At 35.5% G+C, this 17,536-nt stretch overlaps 1 protein-coding gene across 2 annotated transcripts in view; it reads right to left on the reverse strand.

Annotated features, from left to right (window-relative positions):
- LOC135082022 (uncharacterized) overlaps window positions 1-17,536 on the reverse strand; it is a 69,156-nt gene that overhangs the window by 32,222 nt on the left and 19,398 nt on the right. Inside the window, exon 2 of one of the 2 annotated variants that reach the window (XM_063976775.1) lies at window positions 7,804-7,847. The exons of the other annotated variant lie outside the window; for it this stretch is intronic. The gene's annotated coding sequence lies outside the window, so the exon portion shown is untranslated. The remainder of the gene's footprint in view (window positions 1-7,803; window positions 7,848-17,536) is intronic. 2 annotated transcript variants of the gene reach the window in all.

Raw genomic sequence — 17,536 nt, forward strand, 5'->3', positions numbered from 1 at the left:
TTTATGAGTGCTATTTTGTATTATTTTATACCGTATTATAATAATTTTGACAGACTGGTAGAAGACAATGGCAGCGACTAGTTTTATCTGGCGTCAGACCACTTTTTTTTATCTATCATCAAATATTTCATAGGCCATAAATCTCATTCATTAATCATGCATGAGCGAAGAGCTTATTTAAATGAATCTTAATTAAGCAAAGACTATGGACATTTAGGAGTGGTAGTTGAGTAAACTCGTGTGGCGTGTCAAGTCCTTGGGTGTGACCTTGTAATGAAGTCAGGTGTCACCATCTTCATAGCACATATTGTTTCAAACATAAATTGTGTCTAAACTAGCCCTCAATAGTGCGATAGATACATCTATACTAATATCATAAAGCTGAAGAGTTTGTTTGTTTGTTTACTTGAACGCGCTAATCTCCGGAACTACTGGTCCGATTTGAAAAATTCTTTCAGTGTTAGATAGCCCATTTATCGAGGAACGAATATACAACATCACGCTACGATCAATAGGAGCAGAGCAATAATGAAAAATGTTGCGAAAACGGGTTTTCACGCGTACGTAGTCGCGGGCACAGCTAGTAGAATGATAAAACCGAACATGCATCAGAAGATTATATGTGTATTGTAACTACAATTATTCCATCAATGATAAACATCATATACAGATGCTTAATAATAACAATAAACATAATTAGCTTTGCTTTTATTAAAACAATACAAAATTAACCTTTGCGGTCCAGGTCTCCCAGGAAATGACATGCCCAAACGTGACCCACGGCCAATTCGAGTGTTCCAATGAAATAGATTAGTATCGGCTTTTATCACGTCAGTAATGACATTTATCTATAAATTGCATTGTGGCTTACGCAACGTAAGTTGTTAACAATAACGTTAGGTTACGTGTTCTGCTCGTACAGTTGGTGAGATATAGACTGTAAATAATTCAATAAGTTTAACTTGACTGAAAGGTTTTGTAATACAATTGAATCATGCTACTTCTAGAGGTATGAGTTAAAAGGCTTAGAGAGTACTTAACATTTATAATCGCTATCAATTATGTTGCAAATGTAATATAATTAAAAGAAATATGTAATGATGGTATTATTAATACAATTACAATGAAAAAGCACAATATAATCAGTTCACGTGACTTGATTATTATACTCGTAAGATGCGACTTAATTATATGAAACTTTCACTTGCATTATGTAAAAAAAGCTCTTTCAAGTTCGTTTCATCGTAAATTAATCTCATTTTTAATACGTAAAATAATAATGCTAATATCATAAAGATGTGTTCCAAATATTGTAGAGCAGTGTACCGATCGTGTCGAAACAAACAAAGGTCGGCAATCACAAATAGATTCAGCATCGACCCGTCGCATAACACTTAAAACAATTACGACCGATTTAATTACTTGTTGTTCTTATTGCTGGTATTTTGCGCGGAAAGCTTTTAGTGCGATGCGGCTAACGCGAGCACTTATGTTGGGCAAGAGGCAAGGACGCTTGCGGCAACTTCTCGCGCGGGCCTCAGGCTCGGTTATTGCCGTTTTAATTTTAACCAATTAATTAACAAAATTGTTGGATATTTTCGTGTTGTTGAGAGCTCGTGATTTCGAAATTGGTGCGATCTTAAAATGTTTTTTTATTAAATTAAGGTTTATTTCAGGATACCGTTCCATAGCACGAAACATTATTCAATTTTTATATCTGAAAACTGAATAATTGATTTCCACTAGTCATAAGTAAAAAACTGTTGTAAAAAAACAATAATTTCTATTTCATTGGGCGTCGTTAATGAGTTACTTGTTTATGTTTTTTAATGATTTTGGATGTAACAGTAACAGAACAGAAGCAAGATCCATTTATTAATCGATATTAAATAATAAGGTAAAGATTTTAAAAGTTCGCTAGGTGCACTTAAAGTTCAGGAATAGAAATTCATAAGAAAGGATTTGAATTCTTTTAAAGTCCACGCACTAGCATAAAATAACCAAATGCGTCATCATATCGTTCTACAAATACAAAACGCTACATTATGTTTATTACATTATAAATTCTATCAATTATAAAATGGAAATTATCACAATAACGACATTTCACTGTGCATTTATATTTACATAAATGCATTAATGTTCACGCTGTCATGAATTCATAGGTGTGTCGAGATAGAGCGATACTGCAAAACATATAGCCGTGCAAAAACTAAAGAAAGTGCCGGCTGAAGCACTTTATTACGTAAATTTTGTCTGCTATTTTTAACTAATGCATAATTTTTAACAATGCATAAACCAGACGTTTCCTATTTTACCATATTATTAACTTACTTTCATTGTGTATGATTAATACAACAAATCGGCTTCAAAGAAGCGTGGGTTCTTCGAAACTGACAGTCTGTCGTGTGTACAAAGTACAAACAGGTATTCATTAATTCAACCTGCTGTTTTATTAGTGGTTGAAAATCGGAATTATCATTAAATTTTGGTGTTGATTAACCTTTTCATTGGGCTATCATGAATTTGCTCATTCATAGACGTAAATGGAAAGAATTTACGACCAAAGTTAACAAGTCAATTGATGTTGAATCAAAGATGTTTAAAAAAGTTGATTTTCTTTCTAGACTAAGACAGCTATTTACATTTATGAACGTAATTTACTCTACATATTATCTTTAGAGCAATACAGTAAAGAATCTATGACCTAAATTTCGATAGGTTCTAGAAGAAACTACCAAAACATTTAATAAGGCAATGCTGCCTAAGACATCACGCGGCCGTACCTACGTATCACGAGTTCGAGTGCCATGAATCAGATTAATACACGTACACGCGTGTTAGACGCACACAAGCGCGCGCCGTATGCGCACACAGCGTGCGTACACGCGGCGGAGTGTGCGCGCGCACTCACACAACTACGGGGGGGTTCAACGTACCAATCGCCAACTACGCGAGTTCCTTGTTCCACTTTACCACTGACACTATATTATTATCGTTCCATTGGAGTTTCCGACTTGGGCAATGCTTTTTTACAAAAAATAATCCTTATTTTTTACATTAATAGCCACAAAAACTAGTCACGGCTCCGTTCGATTTGAGATTGATGTAAAAGATTTAGAGTTTTTGATACCGTACAATCTTAAATAGAATTTGGCTTTATAATTACCAATTACCTACTTTAAGCTAAAGAACTCATAAATAGATACCTCTAAATTAGGTTTATGATTAATACTTGCATACGAGTATGACTTCTTAAATTATAAAATCCTGAAAATCTTACTGCGGAACAAAAGGAATGAAGTAAAAATGTTGAAACATAATTCAGTAATTTTAATTCACCCTTATAAACGAAACAAAGCACTTGGCGATTAAAATGTTTCTAAGTTAATTCTATATTATTATGATAATCACATGTAAATTAAACTTATTTACGAAATTAATAAAATCATTCAGTAGCTTAACAACAGCACTGCGGAAACCGAAAATGGCGAAATGATAAGTTACTTTAACGTTTCGTAAATACTTAGCTCATGTATCAAGTCTTGCTTAAAGTTAAAAGTAAGTGACACACTAAAATTAAGAACCAGATCAGTAATCTCGCACACAATTGGGTTCAATTCGAGATCGAAATCTTGTCGAGTATTTCATTTTTGTTCCAATAACCTGTTTGGGTTTACTTAACAAATGACGTATGTTATAAAGGAAATCGATAACAAGCGAAATAATGTAGTTTGCTTGGCAGGTGTCATTGAAATTTTAAATGTAAAATATTTTAACAAAGACAATGATATTAACTACGACTTGCTATTTATAACACGTAAATATAACTTATAAAAAGCTATGTAATTTTAAGCTTAAACGCTGCGTGTGATTATGTACCCAACGCATAAATGAGATGTCATTTGTTGGTGGCACTAAACAGGCGTCGTGGAAATAAGCTCGCAAACAACAACTGTTATTAAATAAAAGTCAGTTAACAAGGCACAAAGGTGTAAATGACGCGTCAAAAGCTAAATGTCAAACCCCAAGATTTATGGTGAATAAACTTGAATACCACCGGCGAAAACCCTTTATTTTAACCATTATGCTGATGGACATAAGAGCGTACAGGACCCAGCGCTTGGCCCATACAAAAGACATCAACGCGTGGGTTTCGATTCACTATGAGTAGCTCCCTCCGTATACATAGGTAGATGCTAGTAAATCATTCTATGGTGTATACGGTGTGTATCAAACTCAAAGTTACGTCAATTCCTTTAATGCGATTAATTTACATAAAAATTTTAATTACCACAGGGAAATAGGTAGAGCATGGTGTGGACAGGTTTTAAGAAACATCTTTACAGGAAAACTAAAATGTAAATTATGGAAATAAGATTGAGTTGAATCAACTATATTTGAGATCGGTGACACGTGACTGTGATTCGCGAATCTTGAATGTGTTTGGAACTCTTCCACAAAACGTGATGATGTTCGTCAAGTTGTGACTAAATAAGCTTCCTTTATTCTTACTGCACTGATCGTTACATCGTTATCCAACATTTGTTATTAGAAAAAAATTACAATATAACATTCCCAGTCATTGCCGTAAAATTATTCTACCAAGATTCTTCACTCAGAAACATTTCGTGGTGGGCACATATTTGCTTTGTGACTGAACAAATAATAATATTATTTTCCAATATAATCCAGTCATGGGCGTGCTCATTCAACAGAGCTCCGGCGGCTAACACTCGCACATTACACAAACAGGTTCCGCTGCATGCCACGCCAATAAAAACACCTAACCTAACCAATGTGATTTTGACAAAGTTTTTTTTTCTCTTTTTATCAGACGTCTATTTAAAGTTTCAAGCGCATACAGGTTTATGTCAGCATAATTAACATTTTTGAAAACCAGTTGACCGCTTTAATGTGGATAGATTAAATGGTTTTTCCTATTGTTCCGTGTATCTTATTGGAAATAAATTACGTTTGGTAAACTGCACATTAGAATTATTAATTTTATATTAAATGTATTAAACTTTGACACACGTGCGTATTATGCTTGAGCAGAAATAAATAATCCCCTGCATGTACATATTAAATTAAGATTAAATGGATTGAGAGCGGTTTGTTGGTCTGTTTTTGAGTCACATGAAGAAAGTGACAAGCATGTGTGAATTAATTCGCTAAATGGCCAACTTATAAAATATCACGCTACACACTTTATTGATTATTTATTCAAAATTAATCGATTCAAAACATATAATTTAATGTGCCATTTTTACTTTATCAAAATAGTTTATCAAAATAAATGGAAAAGATACCTAATGAAACCTAAAGAATCATAGTCACGAGTATGTACCTATTTATGTAAGATTTCTCAACACACACCTTTTTTGTGATTTAGAAAGAAGCATTTCATCTTTCAGGTTCTCGTTTTGTACAAAATTGAATGAATCAGCGGGGTTGCTATTGTAAAGTGACACGGAAAATATTAACAAAATAACAGAACCGCAATTTCGGTATTTGTCGAGTAAAATGGGTGATAACTTGCGTTTTACATGTATTTTACCATTTTTACCAATCGGCTGCGACGTCGATATACCATCAACATTTACTTTGCATCGCATTTTATCCAAGGCTCTCTGTAATGATATACAATTACACTGCAACTGAAGGAGCTAGTTAAATTTACATATGACAGCTTATTTTTATGTCGTGCCATGCATGCCAGCTTCGACATGCCACTCAAAATTTTAATTCAAGCTTGTGCGGAAACATGACAACTACTTGTTTCACTGATGGCTTATTTTAAGTGTAAATTGCTAAAAGGAGCCTTTGCAACACACATCATTTTAAATATATGACACATATTTGTCGCGTAAAGTCAATCCAAATATGATTTAGGTTCAGGATGTTTTAAAATTTATGAAATGCCAGCACTATTTTTCAATTAATCGATACTTTTTTTATTTTGTGCAGCTCTTATTTAAATTATAACAGCCAACAAGTAATATTAATTTCCTAGCGTCGGAAAAAAATAACTTTTTGCTGTACTTTTGTGTCGTGAACTTATAAAAGGGAAATATAGTCACTAATGTCACAGAAGTAGGCACTGTATTCGAATAAACTGCAGAAACTCAATACACGTGGAGTGAGGCAGGTTAGTGCGCCGGCGCCGACGCGGAAACAGACGGAGGCCGAACTTTAGGGTTGCTCTACAATCAAGATTTTTAAAAATTTAATCCATAAATTCAGTCGTAACTGATCAGTCATTATTTATTTATTGAGCAATACTATCGATATACATATATGTACTTGCTATGCGTCGATTGATGATTTGAATATTGAGTTTTATAAAAATCTTATTTAATTAAAATTGCAAAGAGATCTTCATAAGAAATATTGAAAATGTCTATCTTAAGATCATTTTTAATTAAAAGTATCTTCGTATACTTTGGTATTTAAATTTCCAATATGTATGTATGTATGTACATAGTTGGGTTACCCATATTGCTTTTAATTTCTGTATTAAAAGCTACTGCAGCAGAGCAATGTCGCAATCGTATGACAACCCTACCGACCTGCATGTGGTATGCGTTACCTTCAAGCAAATATAAACTCGAGCAAACGATAAGCGTTTACCGTCGCTGTATGAACTTATTGACAAATAAATTGCATTACGCATGCATGGATAAAACTGTTTCAAAAATTTTAACTATACTTCCTCATATTTTGAGAAAGGTCTATGCCCTGACTGAAGTACATTGGGGAGGTTAAAAGGATTTGAAAGCATTATTTAGTGAGATTTGGATAAAATATTGTGAAGAGTCTAAAACAACACTGCGACTACAAACTAAGGTACACCAGGCTCTCTTGAAACGAAGAATTTATCCACGGAAAACAATTTGTTAACCTGATTCTGCTACACAATTCTAATATATAATTTAGATGCTTTGTTGAGACAATAGCGATCGATCAATGTTATCATTTTTCATCGCTGCCTCACATTAAAGTTCGCGCGGCACCCTTGACTTTTGCCTGGCGTTTACATGAATTCATGGCCGGCGTTATCTTCATAATCTGCGATATTATGACAAAGGTTGCGGTCTATCTCATCCGCAAAAGGCTTCGACTCAGACGCGGCGTGCGAGAGTTGTCCGACACCACAACTGTGTTGCCAGTGATTGACAACTAAATCATCCCGAATAGACAAGCGAGCATGCTGCCATTGCATAACGTCTAATAAGATATTTCCATCGGATATTCCACATCCTTCATATGTTTCTTAGAAACACGTTTAATTGTGTGACACATTACATTGTACAATCGATTGCATATTTTACTTAATTGGACGCATGTAGTATCCATGCTTACATCACGACCATGGTTTCTTTTATGTCTATAAAATATTTATAACAAATAAAAACCTATCTATGATAATGTTAATTTAAGACAATTAAGATATTAAAATCAGCCGGAAGCCGTACGAAATAATCACTGAGAAAAAAACGAATGCAAAATAATTTCGCGGTAGGTTCAGTTATACAATAATGGGTGATTGCGGGTCGGCCGCGGGCCAGTGGGCTGTAAACCGCGAAGCCCCACGGTAACTGGTCCTTGCTCACCAGCTTACACCACCCTGCTACCACAAAATGGACTGACATAGTTCTCATATGTTTTATTTTGGTCACTAAAAATAACAGCTACAAATAGTAGAGGATTTCTATAACTTAATAAAAAAAGTAATCACCAGAAAAGTGCGTGTTTATGCAAATTTTTTATGTTAATTTTTATAACGTAACTTGATCTTACCCTTTATCTCGCGTCACGCCCAAAGCACCAAACCGGACGTCTATCTGCAACGAATACATTTAAATAATTAGCCAAATGAAACCATTAAAATGTCGTAAACCACTTGGTAACATATTGGCATTGACGGACCATAGATGAAGAACACTGACAAAAATATGAAATGTTTATTTTATCACGTGTGCTGTGTGTGTGATGTTGAGCGGGCTTATTTTAGATGACTTTGACATTAAAGATACGAAACATATCGTAAAAGAAACCGACCATAATTCCAATGCACTTATTAGTTAGTTACGAGTATTTTAGTATTATAAAAGGAGTTTCCAAGTACAATTTTGGGATGCGAGGCGTTGATCCGATGCGGGATCGAGAGCAAATTGGTTTTTATTATCGAAAACATCAGTATCGAGAATTTCAGTGGAAGTAAACGAGGGCCGCTTTCTACTCGTGGTTATTATTGGCCATAATCGGACCTCGAGATGACTTGCCCGATTTTTAAGGAGACTAATAACGAGTATGACCAGAGAGCATCAGGAACCGATGTCGCGACGCAAGACTTTACTGCAAAAGGGCACCCATTTGGTGAAACTTTGGAAATCTTACTCTTTTTACATACTTTTACATAAAAAATATAAAACTTCATGTATCTTGAAGTTCAAAATTCCAATACAACTTTAGTCTCTATACAGGCCACAAAGAGGAAAGTGAACAACTGTAAAACACTATTTGTAACCAATTGTGTTGAGATCACAATGACTAAAGATATTTGAAAGATTAGAGAGTACTCGTAATAATGCTCTAACCAATGATGACTTGCGTTTTGCAAATTAGTGGCACACAATCGCTTTAATATCTTTCCGAAGTGTAAAATTAATTTACTTTAGTAATAACATCTAAGTCCGTGTACTTTAAGTGTTATTATAGTATATTACGAACATAGGTGCAGTTGCTCGATAATAAGGCGGTTGTGTAATGATAATGAACAAATAAAGTGTCTCAACAAAACAGCAAATAAATAGTCCGGATGCAGTGTTGTATGAGATTTTATCATCCATCTCTTAAATTGAAACCTGCAATAGATTAATTTAAGACAGAATATTTCAACATACCTTGATGTAATAAAGCCTACTTGAGGCTTTATATACAGTTTAACAGATACAACTTACATCATTATTGTAAATGTACTCGTAAGTATGTAATCTAGCTTGGTTAATGAACTGCAAATGTATATTGCGGAGAAATCTATAATAAGTGTACTTAAGTTTCACGACTACACTGAGATGGACAAGAGATCGTACGCGGTAACATGATCTCTACAGTGTGTGAACAGACCGAAAAATAAAAAACGCTAAAATTGCACTCGCAACACCAATATTCTTTTCACAAGACATATTTGAACTTGGGAAGCTTAACACAATCGTTTTGATTTCCAACTGAAAAATTGATTTATTACTTCCAGATTTAGGAAACTTTCTGTTCACGATACATGCATTAATTCAAATTAGAAGTACACAGAGAAAGCAGTAGTTGTAACTGTATCATAGTGCTCTCTGGACAATACATATACCACAACGCTACCGTGACTTTATGTAAACTATTTTAACATTTTCACCGCGAGGTTCACGAACAAGACATTAAAATAATTTTCTAGTTTCTACTTGACAGCAACACCGACTTTATACTAGTATATTATTATTATTCTATTATACTGTTTGCTAAATACATAACATGTTGTTTGAATGTACTTTGCAACTTTGCATATACACAATCTAATATGCTCCATATACCTACAATACATACATGTTTGGAGTGCTAATTAAACATGCATTGCAAACTAGACATAACTTATTTTTCTGAGACTAATAATTTACCATAGTTTTATATTATAAATTTTCAATTACAAGTACGTGTGTAGAGAAACAGAGGAATTAAAATGATACTAACAAAAACAATTGAAATATGTTTTATCTGCCATTATTTCATGCTACGAAATACGTGCTACGAAAGCTCACGCCATAATGGGTGTTAACCACCATTGTTGTCCATAATCTGTATTATAGTACTTGTATGAAATCTGAAGTCAAGTGATCGAGTAAAAGGGCAAGTAATAAAATGATCTCACGTTTATGGAAGAGCGTTTCAAGATAAATAGTTTAAAACTGAACAACAAAGAATTGTATGGAAACTTTCCTCTAAAAGTTTCCTTTGGTTACTAGAATGGATTAATGTCCGTAATTGTATAAGCTTAGAGTCATGAAATAAAATTAAAAATATGTATTATCTAATGTAGACCTAACAAAGTTTATCATTGTTATCGAAACCAATTATAAATGCATTAAGACCTTTTATTAAAACGCGCCTAAGTGTTAAGAGGTCGTTCGCGCTGCACTGGAAACTGGTGCAAAGCGAAGTGGTGCAAACCGCAGAACCAGTCCTGCGACAGGAAGCGGCCTCGAGCCCTCCCCCCTCCCCCCTACCCCACCTGCGCACGACCACCTGATCCAGACAAAGCGTGTCCTTCACGTTGTGACGCATACAAGTGCATTGCACTAATAACAAGTCCTTTCCATGTCCGGTAGGTAACATAGTGCTCCACTACTCGACTGCCATAACGCGAAGTTCTTTTTTCTGACCTTTTAACCGAGTGTTGAGTTGGCGCTTGCGTGTGGGGAAGTCCGTCCGTCGTTATGGGGTCTCTCCGAGAGTAAAAAACCAGCGAAAGTACAGTTAGTAAAAAACAACGGAAGCCCAATATGTCTGTCAAATTACGGACATCCAATATACAATTTGATCATTACACTTACACTATGGTTAAAATATTATATTAGCATGTAATAGATATGCATTATTTTCGGTGAACGTTGATTGCAAATGTATTTCTATTTTGTGATTGATATTCTCTTTCATCGACAAAAATAATTCATAAGAATATTTTCCCTACTTTTATGCTGCCAATTTCATTACATATGAAGGTGCTAATTATGCTTTAATAATAAAATGTAGCAGTCTGAAACTGAAAAGCATATTTGAGTCGATAACTAAAACAAAAAACTAGCGATCATAATTAATAATTAATTTATGCATTAATATGTTACTAAGAAATATATTTCTCTATGCCACAAAAGATTTCGTTCCCACTATCAGCGTTATGGTCAGTTTCGTAAAGGTTTGCAGTTTAATATGATTAAGTACCATTTGACCTCCAAACGGCAATTTGAAGATTTCATCGGTTGATGATGATGAGCATATAAGGTGCTCAGTTAATTTCATCCGATAATCTGTCAATGTCCGTCTTTAGCCGGTTTACGTCGGCAACAGTGACGGAGATGATCTGCTGTAATGAAACCAGCAAGTCCGCAGATTTTGAACTCTATTTTCATATCTTTAAGAATAACATACACTATCTTCTCTACAACAACCGAGCCCGGGCGGATACAAGTAAACGCTCAGAAAACGCATTAATTTTAACTAAGCGCACCAACGGATTGTAAATGATTTTCATTTTAAAGAGTGAATTTAGAGAAGTATAGTCCGTAATTTGGACGGTGTGTCAAAACTAAATTTATGAATGCGTAATTCGGCAAGCAGTTGTGTGCTATTGTGAGATTTGCATAAATGAAATGATTAACAGCATAATATAGTAGAAAACTATAACACAAGTATGATGATATTTCATCGATAAAATAGAACGGATTGCGAAATTATTGATGGCTTCACATTTAAAGCATAATGTAAACAATTTTAACGTGATGGTATTTTCTAGGGAAGAATCAATTGGAGTTTACAAAGCTTCGAGTTTCTGTAACATAAATCGTGACTGAAATGTATCTTTAGATAGAACAGAATATTGTTATTGTGTAGAGAGTAAAAGAACAATGTTGTCGGCGCACGCGGCGCGCGCACGAAGCGGCGCACAAAGCCTGCGTCATCGCGGCCGAGACCGCGTCTCATCGAACCGCCCAAAGAAACGATCTCATAGAAAGTAGAGCAACTCATTTATTTATTCAGTGCACCGGCGGGTGCGAGCGAGACGCAGCCGCGAAACTGGCTCATTAAAATAAAAATCCGATTTCCGAGTGCAACTCGAGCGAAGTGAAATAAAAGTTTCCGACGAAATTTGCTCGAGTTATTCCAAAAAAGGCGCGCGGAACGCCTCCGCAAGATGCCGCGACACAAGTGCGAGGAGAAACCGACCGCGGTAGCCTCCGAAACAAGCGCGGTGCCGCGGCTGCACTCGCCTCTCGGTCGCGGATGCATATTTTGTGCATGACCATCGCGATAAACTTCACTCTGACGTGCAATGCAACTAAAAAGTCGGTTTGTTGGAGTGGGATTTTCTATTTTAAAATACAAAAGTTACTTCCCAATTGATTGTGTTATTTCTCGTAAACATATTTTGTGTTGCATTCCTTTACAAAGGGTCCTAATTTTATGATAATATACGAATAATATGTGAAAATAAGGGAGCACAACGATACCTAAACTTTATTTGGTGTCGTTTAATTACTTTTCCGCATTTATGCCACCGTTTTCACTATAAGCGCGGCGCTATTGTCTAAGCATTACGCAGCTTAGCGTTGCATTAAGCGCACGATACAATGCAGCGCTATAATCATCGTCACGAGCATGCGCACGCGCATTTGCTATGTAAATAACACAATGCACGACATTCCGCTGCCACGCTCCGGCTAAATGTAAATCGATTTAATAAATTTGCATCGATCGACGCAAGAACTCTCGGCTTAATTATCAAAAATGCATTTATTCGATTGCAAAAACGTTACGGTCATTACAAGGCGAGTGCTCTGGTTTGCATGCCGGGCCTCGCCGGGCGCGGCGGACGGCTTCTGTCATTACTAAATGAGTTCTCCTGGCCGTTGTTCTTCATAAGCTGTTAATGGCCGCCTGACTGATATTTCCAGGGCAGTGCACGTCAATTATTACGCACGCGAAATCGAGCAAAATCAAAAATCGCCGCCTTTCACTTCCGAGTCCTTTCTAGCGATTATTTACGTCTGAACATGTTTCATGATTCCAAGCGCGTATTAAAACGTTACTGCTCATAAAAAAATCATTCACGGTTTATTATTTATTGAAGGAAACTTTTTATTCTGTGATTTTATTATTTCTTGTAGGTGATAAACATAAAGGGGTCAATAATGTCGATTGCTTAATTCCATGACCTACTAAAAGGTTTACTTCATTTATTAAAATAATTACAGTTGTTAAAAAAACCTAAATCAACTTTTTTCAGTCAGTTACTAAACACTTTTCTTGACACGAACGACAAAATAATTTATTCAATAACTTTAGTACCTAGTAATAAACACTTCAAATATTTACAAATGTTTACCTCACTTGAATTATTTATATCATATTGTGCAGGTAAGTTATGCCTCATAATACCTGTAAGCAAACAGTAACAGCAATTATACACCAAGTGTATTTAGCCATTAACATGTCCACTTCCTGCAGTATCTACTTGTACAACAGATTAGTTGCTGCATGTCGCTGCAACGTTGCACACTAATCCAAACTGATATTGTAAATGCGAAAGTAACTTTGACTGCCTGTCACCCTTTTACGCTTAACCACTGAAGCTATTTAGAATATATTATTTGGCATAAAAATAGTTGAGACTCAAGGGAAAATATACAATAATGTGTATCCTAATTTATAAAGAACACGCAAAGTAACGGACTGAAAATTATGCGGGTGAAACCGCGGGCAAACACTAGTACTGAATAACTTCATAATCTATCAAGGAACATTTACATACTCCAACATAGTTGCAGACATCGACGCAATATGATTGAACTGACCATTGCATTCAATTTCTTTGTTGAGTCTGTGAATAACAAGGTGCAACTTTTTTATCAGCACGACAGTTTTGCCTATCTCTCGGGGATATCGCTTCCACTTAGCTTTACAAGGCGCTAAGAATGTAGTTTTAAAACAACTATAAAACTGTTTTATGTATATGTATTAAGATTTCTCCACGTACCTAATGTACTTGACACTCCCTAGTTTATTTTGTGTTCATATTCGATCAGACTCCTATGAACTCAGAAGTAATAAGACAAAAATATAAAAAGTTTAGTTCTTGAAGAATTGTGGCAGCTCATTCAAGGCACACACCACGCATTCTACGTCGTGACTAACACGAATTTTCAAAGATTAATAAACTATAGAACATGGGCAAATATGTATAAAATAAAATATGTATGAAATGTATCTGGGTTTTGGGATGTATATGCATTACTCTAATTCGCATAATCTGAAACCGTTTTACCTTACAAATCGTATTTGAATCAGTTTGGTGTACGTAGAGTCGCATACAAAATGGAATTCGAATACTTAAAAACTCGACTCCCGTATGTGTTGATCAGTTTTATCTCGCAGCATCGAGGCAGTCGGTGCCGATAAAGGAAGTAGATAACACGATTCATGTTTGTATAAAAAGGAATACGTTATTTCCATTTAACATGTTATTGGTAATGCTACCTACATTAGAACCTATTAGCAAGCAGAAATAATTTATTACCATTTCAGATAGTCATGTATCGGTAACTTATGCATATAGATCCTGACTAAGTAGGTGCCATGGTGAGAGTTAAGCCTTCGCGTAGTTAACTAACATAAACGTTTCTTATAAAAAAGCACTATGTAATAAAAGGGTCTAAACGAAAAAGAAAAAGTATTTTTACACTTTGATATTTTTTACATTGACTTTTGTGACAATATAACTTTCACAAGTAACTTTATACGTAAGTAAAACATGACATATAAATGGCATCTGAGGTACAAAGGCGAGCGGCTCGGATAGATCAAGTTATAACGTCAATCACCCAAAGAAATGGACACACAATCCACTTACTTTATATTATTTTCAAAGGCACATACCGAGGTTTCCGGCGACTGGGACCGCAATTAACTAGGACCGCGGTCCCAGCCGCCGGTTCCGTAAAAATTAAATCATTTTCTTCCGGCGACTGGGACCACTCATCAACTTTAGTACTCCACCGATTTTGGCTTGAATAATATATTTCTTTAAGTTATCTATGAGTGGTCCTAAACGCTGGAAGAAAAATATTTAATTTTTATGGATCCAGCGACTGGGACCGCGGTCCCAGTTAATTGCGGTCCCAGTCGCCGGAAACCTCACATACCTACCGACACGATCTTGATGCTTATCGGACACATACACATTCATTATGCAACCATTAAACGCCATCACAAAATCTCGGAGTTTAATGTTAACATCTTGTGTTTTGCAAATACGATGTTGATAGAGTAAATATGTGTTGTCAGCAACATCGGTTCGTCGCCACCCACCTGCGACTACCGTTTTTGTTCAAATACAAACTCAGTAGCGAAGTTGCACAACGGAACGCAATCTAGAAATGTTTTCACAGATCGCAGTAGCCGCACTCGAAAGTTTATTACATGCGGAAACATGTCCAGATATCAAAACATCGACATTTTTGATAGGTGGCTATTCACACGACCGCGCAAATAGTCGAGTTGTGGTCGATCAACATAGAGCTTGAAAGCTAAAGTTAAATAAAGCCATACAAGTGTGTAGAGCTTGTAAACATACAGGTTATACATACATATATCGTTATCGACAAATATCTGCCTGCGACACTTTATTTTTGATTTAAATTCTTTTATCTGCTCCAATTTTTGCGAGATTAATTGGAATTACCGTCGTGGTATTATGGCACTGTTACTCAAGCGAGAAATCACACGACCGGTGCTCTCGTTTTCGACGATTTGCCTCTTTTTATTAATAAGTATTTTTAAATTGATAATAAAAAGCATACAGTAACCAGTCGTAAAGCGATAAGCCTATATTAAGCTCAATGAAAAGATTCAGCGAAAATGAAATCACAGCCTTAAATTCATAATTGAGTTTGAATCTAGCTTCACTCTTAGTGCAGACCACACATTGCGGGTAAATACATCGAATACGGTATCCGGGTGATAAAAAGACTCACAAGTATAAACGAGTTCAGTAAAACAGTTTAGTTCAACCGCGACCTTGCGCACCCTGCTATTTATACTATACGCAGAATATGAGTTGGCTCAGCTATTTCACGACGTCGGACTGCTGGCACATCCGCGATCAGGTTGCCCCGGGACCAGTCACGGAGCCGCCCGCGATATAAACGCTCTGGTCAATAATGCATAATATTGTTCTATGTCCGCTTTATTGCATAATTGGTACCGGCATGTCTGCCAACAGCTCGTCGCTTTGCTACCGCCATAGTTCAAACTATAATTACTATACTACTTAATTGCACAGGTATTAATCACGCCGTGATTGCAGTCCTTGTTGGCAGCGGCATATATTCAGCGAAAATTTCGATCAAAGCTTTTGTGTTGAGCTGCCGACTTCTTTTAGCCCGCTTTCTAGCAATCAGCCTAATAAAGGGACCTTAATATTTAAATCACATAAAGTAATAAAGGTAATTGTATTTGAAATTAGTTGTGATAATGTAAATTGCAATAATTAAGAAGCATATTATTAGGTTCAGTTTAATAGACACGTTGTAATTAGTTTATTGCTTTTGTGCAAATACAACAAAGCCTTAAAATAGGTTAATCGAATATCGTGTATTTGTGAGACATTATTTGAAGTGTTTTATGATAAATTAAGTTTAAAGTTTCATTTACGGATATTTGTGTTTCATCAAAAAAACTGTATAAAATGTATACTCAAATGTGTTATTGACTATACGAATTCATGTTTTTAATAGAGAGAGAGAGAGAAGAGAGGGCATAAATAGTTGGGGTTATCGATACACATATCTTATTAAGCTACACTCCCATTCATAGGTACACCTGAGTCTAGAGATAATCTTTAACGAAATAGGTATTTGTGTCATACATACTCCGCTGGCACAATAGAAATGTCGTCTAATATACATCGGATCGCGGTCAACCGTAGAGAGTTTGGTTGGCATTTCAGATGCTTAAATATTATAAATTCCTGCCATTAAAATATTTCTACCTAAACATTGTCGAGATTGTCAACCTACTATTAAATTGTACACGGCGAATTTTTAAGTGTTCATGGATGACTAAATCCTAGATGGATTGAATTGTATACTATTTAGATATACATGCACGTATGTACTCGTATAAATAAATGTTATATATCTAGCAAATTGTATTTTATGAAATTATCTAAAAGCTTACAAAGGTTGAACATCAGATTATAACCAAAAAATTAGTTTTCCGAAATTTTTTACCAATTTTAAATTAAATCTACTTATACTACATTTAGTACCTATCATAAACCCTATATTATGGGTTATCCTCTCCTCTTTACTAGATTTCGTCCAATATTAATTTATGACACTGGCATTAAGGAAGGCGCTGGATGCAGGCCGCTACCAACCGTGCGATGTGGAAGTCATTGGGGGAGGCCTATGTTCAGCAGTGGACGTCCTGTGGCTGAAATGATGATGATGACTGGCATTATAAATGAGAGGCTGCATATCTAAATAAAAGTAGAGGTAGGAGTCTATTATAGTGAAACGCTTATAAAACGATAAAATGTAACAAGATGTAGTCATAAAAATGTTGACAAATGCAAACCGCGAATTTACAGCTATTTAAATAATGTCTTGTTTATCTTTTATAATAGAAACTATTAGAAGTTTTATTACATGTGGCATGCGCGTGGGCAAGCCGGCCACTCAACTAACCCGTTTTTTACATTATTGTA

This window comes from Ostrinia nubilalis, chromosome 2 (genome assembly GCF_963855985.1).
Source record: "Ostrinia nubilalis chromosome 2, ilOstNubi1.1, whole genome shotgun sequence".
Classification (NCBI taxonomy): Eukaryota; Metazoa; Arthropoda; class Insecta; order Lepidoptera; family Crambidae; genus Ostrinia; species Ostrinia nubilalis.